The sequence below is a fragment of the Daphnia pulicaria genome, unplaced genomic scaffold (assembly GCF_021234035.1).
Source record: "Daphnia pulicaria isolate SC F1-1A unplaced genomic scaffold, SC_F0-13Bv2 h1tg000109l, whole genome shotgun sequence".
NCBI classification, from domain to species: Eukaryota; Metazoa; Arthropoda; class Branchiopoda; order Diplostraca; family Daphniidae; genus Daphnia; species Daphnia pulicaria.
Genome location: NW_025804812.1, coordinates 7,501 through 15,000, shown reverse-complemented (window position 1 = coordinate 15,000; position 7,500 = coordinate 7,501). Strand labels below are relative to the sequence as shown.

At 48.8% G+C, this 7,500-nt stretch overlaps 3 non-coding genes across 3 annotated transcripts in view; all 3 read right to left on the bottom strand.

Moving 5' to 3' along the window:
- Positions 1–888, bottom strand: part of LOC124319006 — a 4,575-nt gene extending 3,687 nt beyond the window's left edge. Inside the window, exon 1 of the ribosomal RNA XR_006912698.1 lies at positions 1–888. This exon is cut by the window's left edge and continues 3,687 nt beyond it. This is a non-coding gene — a ribosomal RNA (large subunit ribosomal RNA).
- A 641-nt stretch (positions 889–1,529) lies between these two features.
- LOC124319010 lies at positions 1,530–1,682 on the bottom strand. Its single transcript, XR_006912703.1, has one exon. It is a non-coding gene; the product is annotated as a 5.8S ribosomal RNA (ribosomal RNA).
- Positions 1,683–2,618: 936 nt separating this feature from the next.
- Positions 2,619–4,913, bottom strand: LOC124319013. Its single transcript, XR_006912707.1, has one exon. It is a non-coding gene; the product is annotated as a small subunit ribosomal RNA (ribosomal RNA).
- Between the last annotated feature and the right edge of the window lie 2,587 nt (positions 4,914–7,500).

Genomic DNA, 7,500 nt, shown 5'->3' with positions numbered 1-7,500 from the left:
AATTTCTCGACGACTTGCGCACATGTTAGACTCCTTGGTCCGTGTTTCAAGACGGGTCGGGTGGGACCCGACTTCTACTCTCCGCTCTGGGCCTCCACAGGTTGAGCACCGCAACTTTTTCTCTTTTACAAAAAAAAGCTACGACACCTCCCGGGAGGAGACAGGTCACGACCGGGCAGTACTGTTGGGAAACGCCGCGCTCGTCATCGCGGCACCCGCGAAGGTAACCACGAAACTCGCTAACGGACGCCCCGTGTAACAGACACCCAGTCGGTCGCGGAGTCCTACTAGGCCCCCCACTTGCGGACCTTGGCGTGGCTATTGCGATCGCAGAACGACTTATGCAAGAGAGCCGCCAATTCAGGCAGTCTCCATGCAGCGTTAAGGGCATACAACCAAGTGCCGGGAGCGGGGACTTGTTCGACCTTCGAGGGCCCACCCGTTTAACCCCCTGAACGGTTTCACGCACTCTTGAACTCTCTCTTCAAAGTTCTTTTCAACTTTCCCTCGCGGTACTTGTTCGCTATCGGTCTCGTGGCGATATTTAGCCTTAGAAGGAGTTTACCTCCCGCTTAGGGCTGCACGCTCAAGCAACCCGACTCTTGGGAAGGGATCCGATGCACGGTCTCGGCTCGTCTTATCTACGGGCCTGACACCCTCTGTGGGTTGCTCGCCCCGTTCATGGAGACTTGGACGATAGATACCGGACAGACGCGCACGATCCTCCCGAACACCACATTCCTCGGCACCCGCTCAACCGGGCGCGAGGTTCGGTGCTGGGCTCATCCCTGTTCGCTCGCCGCTACTAAGGGAATCCTTGTTAGTTTCTTTTCCTCCGCTTACTGATATGCTTAAGTTCAGCGGGTAGTCTCATCTAAACTGAGGTCAGAATGAATTGTTTGTTTTCAAAAGGAGACAACACTTTATCTAGCTCGGCAGACTTTGGCGTTTTAAAGCCGGGAAAGATTGAATAATTGCCGGTTCAAATTTTTTTTTTTCGAAATAAAGCGAGTCTCTCGTTATTCGCAAAAATTAATTTACGAAAAGTGACAGGGCGTCCTGCGGCTTTTTGTATTGAAACAACGCGTCGTGCGCGAACCAAGCTTGCATAACGAGCGGTTAGAGTGAGTGATAATTCGCGGTGGTCGACACTTCGACACGCCCGGCGCACACACACAACTAAACTCGCGTTGAAGCGGTATATCGCGCACACGCAGCCGACACCTTGTTCGAGAAGATGTGTTTATTTCTAAAATTTTTTTTTGAGTTGGCTCAAAAATTTCCCATCTGTTTTGCCATCGAAAAAGGTTTCTTTTGAATAGAGAGGAAAAAAACAAAACAGGGCGAACCTTCTTTTATTTTTCCCCCTTTTTTGTATTTGAGGCATCGCGGACACTTAAGTCGCGCGGCACCCAGACGTTAGAGATTCGGGAGCTTTTATGCGGTCAGGCCGGGTGAAAAATAAATCTCGCCGCGACCCAACATGCAAAACCAAGACTGAAAAAATCTCTGTTCGTTCATCATTCGACCGACCCTCAGTCAGATGTGGCCCGAGCGAGAAGCTGGGCCGCCATTTACGTTCAAGATTTCGATGCTCCATGTGTTCTGCAGTTCGCATGGATTAGCGCACTTTGCTGCGCTCTTCATCGATCCACGAGCCTAGTGATCCACCGTTCAGGGTCGTATATAAAACGACATATTCGTTTTCTTCTCTCTTTTTCTCCAACCCGCCCAAGCAAATGAATGCGAGGGCGGAGAAAGAAAGCCAGAAAGAAAATGTTCCGATAAACACTCGTACTAGAATTTGGGTTTAGTGTGTTATTGTGATTTTGAATTCTTCCTACTTCATCGAGAGGGCGAAGGGCAAGCTTAAAAAACATTCGGTTTTCAACGGCATAGTGTCGGGCTTTGGAGTGTTAGTCTATACGACGCACACGCACGCAACCACGAGTATCTACGCCCGAAAAGAACGTCCAGAGTAAAGTCTCACACTTTCGTCCCCCACCGAGAATCAAAAAATCCCGAAGACGAAGAGAGAAACAAAAAAAAAACAATTTCGATTGGGCGTATCCGCTTTAAACCACCGCGCATCAGAGCGCCTGATACCCGTTCAAAATCTTGATGTTTTTTTTTTTTTTTTCCGACTCTCCATCCACCGAGTTTTTATTTTTCAAAGTGTTTGATTTAGGGACTAAGACTTTATAAAATCTCCTTTATTGTTCCTTCGGTACTCGCGGCCCAGGCGGGCTATCGTATTCTTCACTCTACTAACGTCAACACTGTGAGCGCCGCTAAAGGTCGAATGAATCTATAGAGACATTCACCATCGAAGCAGGAAGAATTTGCTCACGGCCATAGACCAAATCGAAAGACTTTGTGTTTTTTTTTGAGCCGAGAGGAAAGAAAAATCAATTTGAAAAGGCGAATCCGCTTTAAACCACCGCGCATCAGAGCGCCTGATACCCGTTCAAAATAAATGATTTTCTTCCGTCAACCCACACATAGTTCATACGATGTCTTACGCCGAAAGACTTTTGATGGGGTTTTTTTTGTTTTGCAACTTTTAGTTGTTTCGTGCTCAACCAAAGCCATATGCGCAAAACATTTGTCTTGTTCGTTTATGATCCTTCCGCAGGTTCACCTACGGAAACCTTGTTACGACTTTTACTTCCTCTAAAGGATCAAGTTCGACCATCTTTCAGTCTCGCCGTTGGTAGGCACCGCACGGGCAGAGATTGCTCCCCACTCGACGGCACCCCGACAAGCCCGTCCGAAGGCCTCACTAAATCATTCAATCGGTAGTAGCGACGGGCGGTGTGTACAAAGGGCAGGGACGTAATCGACGCGGGCTAGTGACCCGCGCCTACTAGGGATTCCTGGTTCATGGGGATCATTGCAGTCCCCAATCCCAACCACGAAGGAGGTTCAGCGGTTACCCGGTCCTTTCGGACAGGGAGAGTGAAACACGCTGATTCCTTCAGTGTAGCGCGCGTGCGGCCCAGGACATCTAAGGGCATCACAGACCTGTTATTGCTCACTGTCACGCGGCTGGACGCCGCTTGTCCCTCTAAGAAGACTGCGTGACGGACGCGAGAGCAGAAGGTATCGCCGGGGATGACGACGACCGAATAACAATAGAGCCAGCCCCCGCGAGACATTCCCGACAAAGCCCCGCCATACCTCATCCGCCAGGCAACCAACCCGTGAAGGCCGTACACCCGACGAACAAAGCACAACGAAACCAAGCCGAGAGATTGCCTCACTAAAGGAACCAGTCCCACCGAGACCCGAATCGCCGCCACCTGATCCCGACGCCTCCGTACTCCCTTCGGTTTCAATTGATAAAACCCGTCACCTATTTAGCAGGCTAGAGTCTCGTTCGTTATCGGAATTAACCAGACAAATCGCTCCACCAACTAAGAACGGCCATGCACCACCACCCACCGAATCAAGAAAGAGCTCTCAATCTGTCAATCCTTCCAGTGTCCGGGCCTGGTGAGGTTTCCCGTGTTGAGTCAAATTAAGCCGCAGGCTCCACTCCTGGTGGTGCCCTTCCGTCAATTCCTTTAAGTTTCAGCTTTGCAACCATACTTCCCCCGGAACCCAAAGACTTTGGTTTCCCGGAAGCTGCCCGTCGAGTCATTGGAGTAACTCCGACGGATTGCTGGTTGGCATCGTTTATGGTTAGAACTAGGGCGGTATCTGATCGCCTTCGAACCTCTAACTTTCGTTCTTGATCAAGGAAAACATTCTTGGCAAATGCCTTCGCTGTTGTTCGTCTTGCGGCGGTCCAAGAATTTCACCTCTGTCGCCGCAGTACGAATGCCCCCGTCCGTCTCTATTGACCATTACCTCGGGTCCAAAAGTAAAAGACCAGCAAAATCGGACCGAGGTCCTATTCCATCATTCCATGCTGCGATATTCAGGCGTTGGGATACACCTGCTTTGAGCACTCTAATTTGTTCAAAGTAAACGTTGCCGGCCGCCCGAGACACCCGGTGAAGGGCACCCCGAACGATTGACTGGGTGGAGCGAATCGAGTCAACTACGACCAAAATTTAAAAAAGAACCCGAAAGAACTTTCCAACTCTGGCCGCAGATACAACAACGACGCACCGACCACCACTCCGGCGATGTTGTCCGACCGTGAAGAGAGTCGGGCTTTGACACCCGGGCTCCCAGAGCGTGAAACGCAACACCCTTGATTCAGAGCGGCGCCGCCCGGCCGAAGACAGACATCCGACTACGAGCTTTTTAACCGCAACAACTTTAATATACGCTATTGGAGCTGGAGTTACCGCGGCTGCTGGCACCAGACTTGCCCTCCAATGGTTCCTCGTTAAAGGATTTAAAGTGTACTCATTCCAATCACGGGGCCTCGGAAGAGTCCCGTATCGTTATTTTTCGTCACTACCTCCCCGTGCCGGGAGTGGGTAATTTGCGCGCCTGCTGCCTTCCTTGGATGTGGTAGCCGTTTCTCAGGCTCCCTCTCCGGAATCGAACCCCGATTCCCCGTTACCCGTTGCAACCATGGTAGGCGCGTAACCTACCATCGACAGTTGATAAGGCAGACATTTGAAAGATACGTCGCCGGCGCGAAGGCCGTGCGATCGGCGTGAAGTTATCCAGAGTCACCAAAATTGGTACGGTGCGCGAGCCCGAAAGCCCGGCCCCGACTGGTTTTGATCTAATAAAAGCACCTCTTCTGCGAGCCCGAAAGCCCGCAGTCGAGGCTCGAGTGCATGTATTAGCTCTAGAATTACCACAGTTATCCAAGTAGGATGGAGTGGATCTAAGGAACCATAACTGATTTATTGAGCCATTCGCGGTTTCGCCGTCTAGCGGCTTGTACTTAGACATGCATGGCTTAATCTTTGAGACAAGCATATGCTACTGGCAGGATCAACCAGGTATTTCGTGTATGTTTGTTTGATATGCATCCGGCGAGTTGCGGGTTTTTATTTCGCCCACGCATCACCAAACACACACCAAATCAACACGTTTTTCGTTTTTTTTCTTTTTCTTCGGAAACTAAAATTTTTGATCGCAACGCCTGGCGTGTCACAGCGAGTCCCAGTGAAGAGAAACACCGATCCGATCCGTTTGTTGGATTTTTTTCATTTCAATTTCCAAAGTCAAAGACCATTCAACGGTCTATGAGCCCAAAGTGAATCGGATTCATTCGACCGGTCTTGATATATTCATCAACTTTTTTTCCCGTATTACGGTTTTCGACGGTCATATGTGGCGTGCTGTATGCTCATAAGTCAAGCCTGCTTTACTAAGCTGACAAGCATACATCTTTTAAATTTTTGTGGGCTCAGAGTTTTATTTTTATTTTTCCACCGCCGAGGCACACTCTCGCATCACCCCGCACGACACACACACACACACACACCTCACCGCTCAACGGTCACACGAGGCAGAATTTTCCGCAAAGACTTTCGAAGAGAAAGAGAAAACTCGGAACAACCGCGGTCAGAGGCCAGCATAGAGGCATCGTATAGAAAGTCATGGGCGGAAAAAAACAAATCATTTCAAGTCGAGACAAGCAACCAGACTACCCCTATAAAAGTGCGCAATTCTTTAAGAGTTCACCGAAGAATGACCGAGATCAAGTATGCACGAAACGAACATATTCCAAGGGCAGCTGAATAAGCGATTCTGCGCCGAAGCGCGAGAAAAGCAAGCGGTACACCGATGGGGATCGTTTTTTTATCGTGTTAGATTCGTTGTTGTCAAGCAAGGATTCTCAAAATGTTTTTTGCATTGCACCCAAGTTTCGTACTGATTACTTGTCGCAGACCGGTGACTGTCAAAAAAAATTTTTTTACGTTTTTTCTTGAGAGGTCACTGCCTACACACAACTCCGGGCGGGCCGTACACTCACAGCCGTTTGAATTCTCCCTTCGTGTGTCATGGCCATAACTGAGCGTACATCTTACCGGGCGCCGAGTTGATCTGGCTTGTTCGATGAACGTTCGGGATACGTACAATCGATATAGCTCCAACCGTAACTCGTTTGTAATTACGCCGGCCATACTCAGCGGGCGCTCAGCTCAGCTCTCGATATCTTCCGTCGAAGGGAAGTTCGTAGTAAAAGAGAGTCAGAGTCGACGCCACATTTTGCGGTCCTCGCATCTCATCCGATTTTTGAATTTTATAGATTTGCCATCACTTCCACCCAATTCTCTCGTATATTTCAATCTCTTGACTTTGTCCGACCGGGCCGTCTTCGCCCCCCTTCAACTCCGTCCATCTCCACTTCTGTGTTCCACACAACGAGCTTCCGTCAAACGGCAAAATGTGAAATATGCGCACGCCGCACGAAATAATTTGAAAGCGTTCTGTTTGGTGGCTTTTTTATTTTTTATCTCTCGGCTCACACACACACACACACATTTCCGCCTGAACGGTAATTTTTTTTGATACGGTGTCAAAAAGTGAAAAGACGCGCACCATTTTCTTTTCTCTTCCGTATCGTCGCTGACGGTAAACGCTGATGGTTATGATGCCGTAAGTTTGGAAGAAAGAATCTTTCCCGTCTTGTCTTGTTACGGTAAAATAACAAAGAACAAGCGTCCGATTTCTCTCACAGACGGCCACAGACAAACCACACGTGCCGAAGAAACGAAACGTCCGAAACCAAAAAAATGTTTGACGCGCGCACCTCTTCTGAACTTTTCGACCAAGAGTCGTTGGATCGAGTGACGAGCTTCTCAGCTGTCGCACCAATCGGTGAAGCGGGCGTTTGAATTCCCGTCCACATCGCGGTTCGGATATATTTTTACATATACCGACCATCGGAAATTTCGAAAACGGTTTTACCGAAGGAATGATATTTCACACACCGACAGCTCATCGAGTTCGTCTCCGTTCAACGGTTTTTTTTTTTAAGACTTTTTGATCGCATGGGGCTAAACTGGTTAGAGCAAAGCCGCGATCCAAGCAGTGAAAAAAAAACAAAGACAGTGCAAGCGCGATCGAACGGAATCGAAACTAAAATCATGTGAAGTGGCGGGCGGAAAGGAGCTCAGCTACGGTGGAAATGAAACTACAACTAACGCCGAACCGGACAACTTCCCATTCTGCGTCTTCGTTTCATTTCCCAAAGCTCCCCGTCGATACCAAAGTTTTTGCGTCGAAGCTACTAAAGAAATTTCGCGCTTTCCTTTTCGCCTCTTTCGCCTTCCCTTCGATATCTATCCAACCACCGGCTTCGACTTTATTTCTTTCACCCGTCTATTCGCCCGATAGTCGACGGTCGGCCATTCTTTGGTATCGGCCAGGCGGACTAACAAGAAGTAAGACTCGTTTGAAAAATTTGGACCGGGCTTTACAATCGCTGCTTGTCGTAATGTCGCAAATTTGAAAAAAATTTTCAATTCGAGAAACCAAACTATTCGACACTTCGAAAATTTTTGGGACTCTGAAAATTTTTCCGAGTTTAGGAATCGAGACCTCTTCTATACTAAGGAAAACCACTAATGTTCCGCCGCA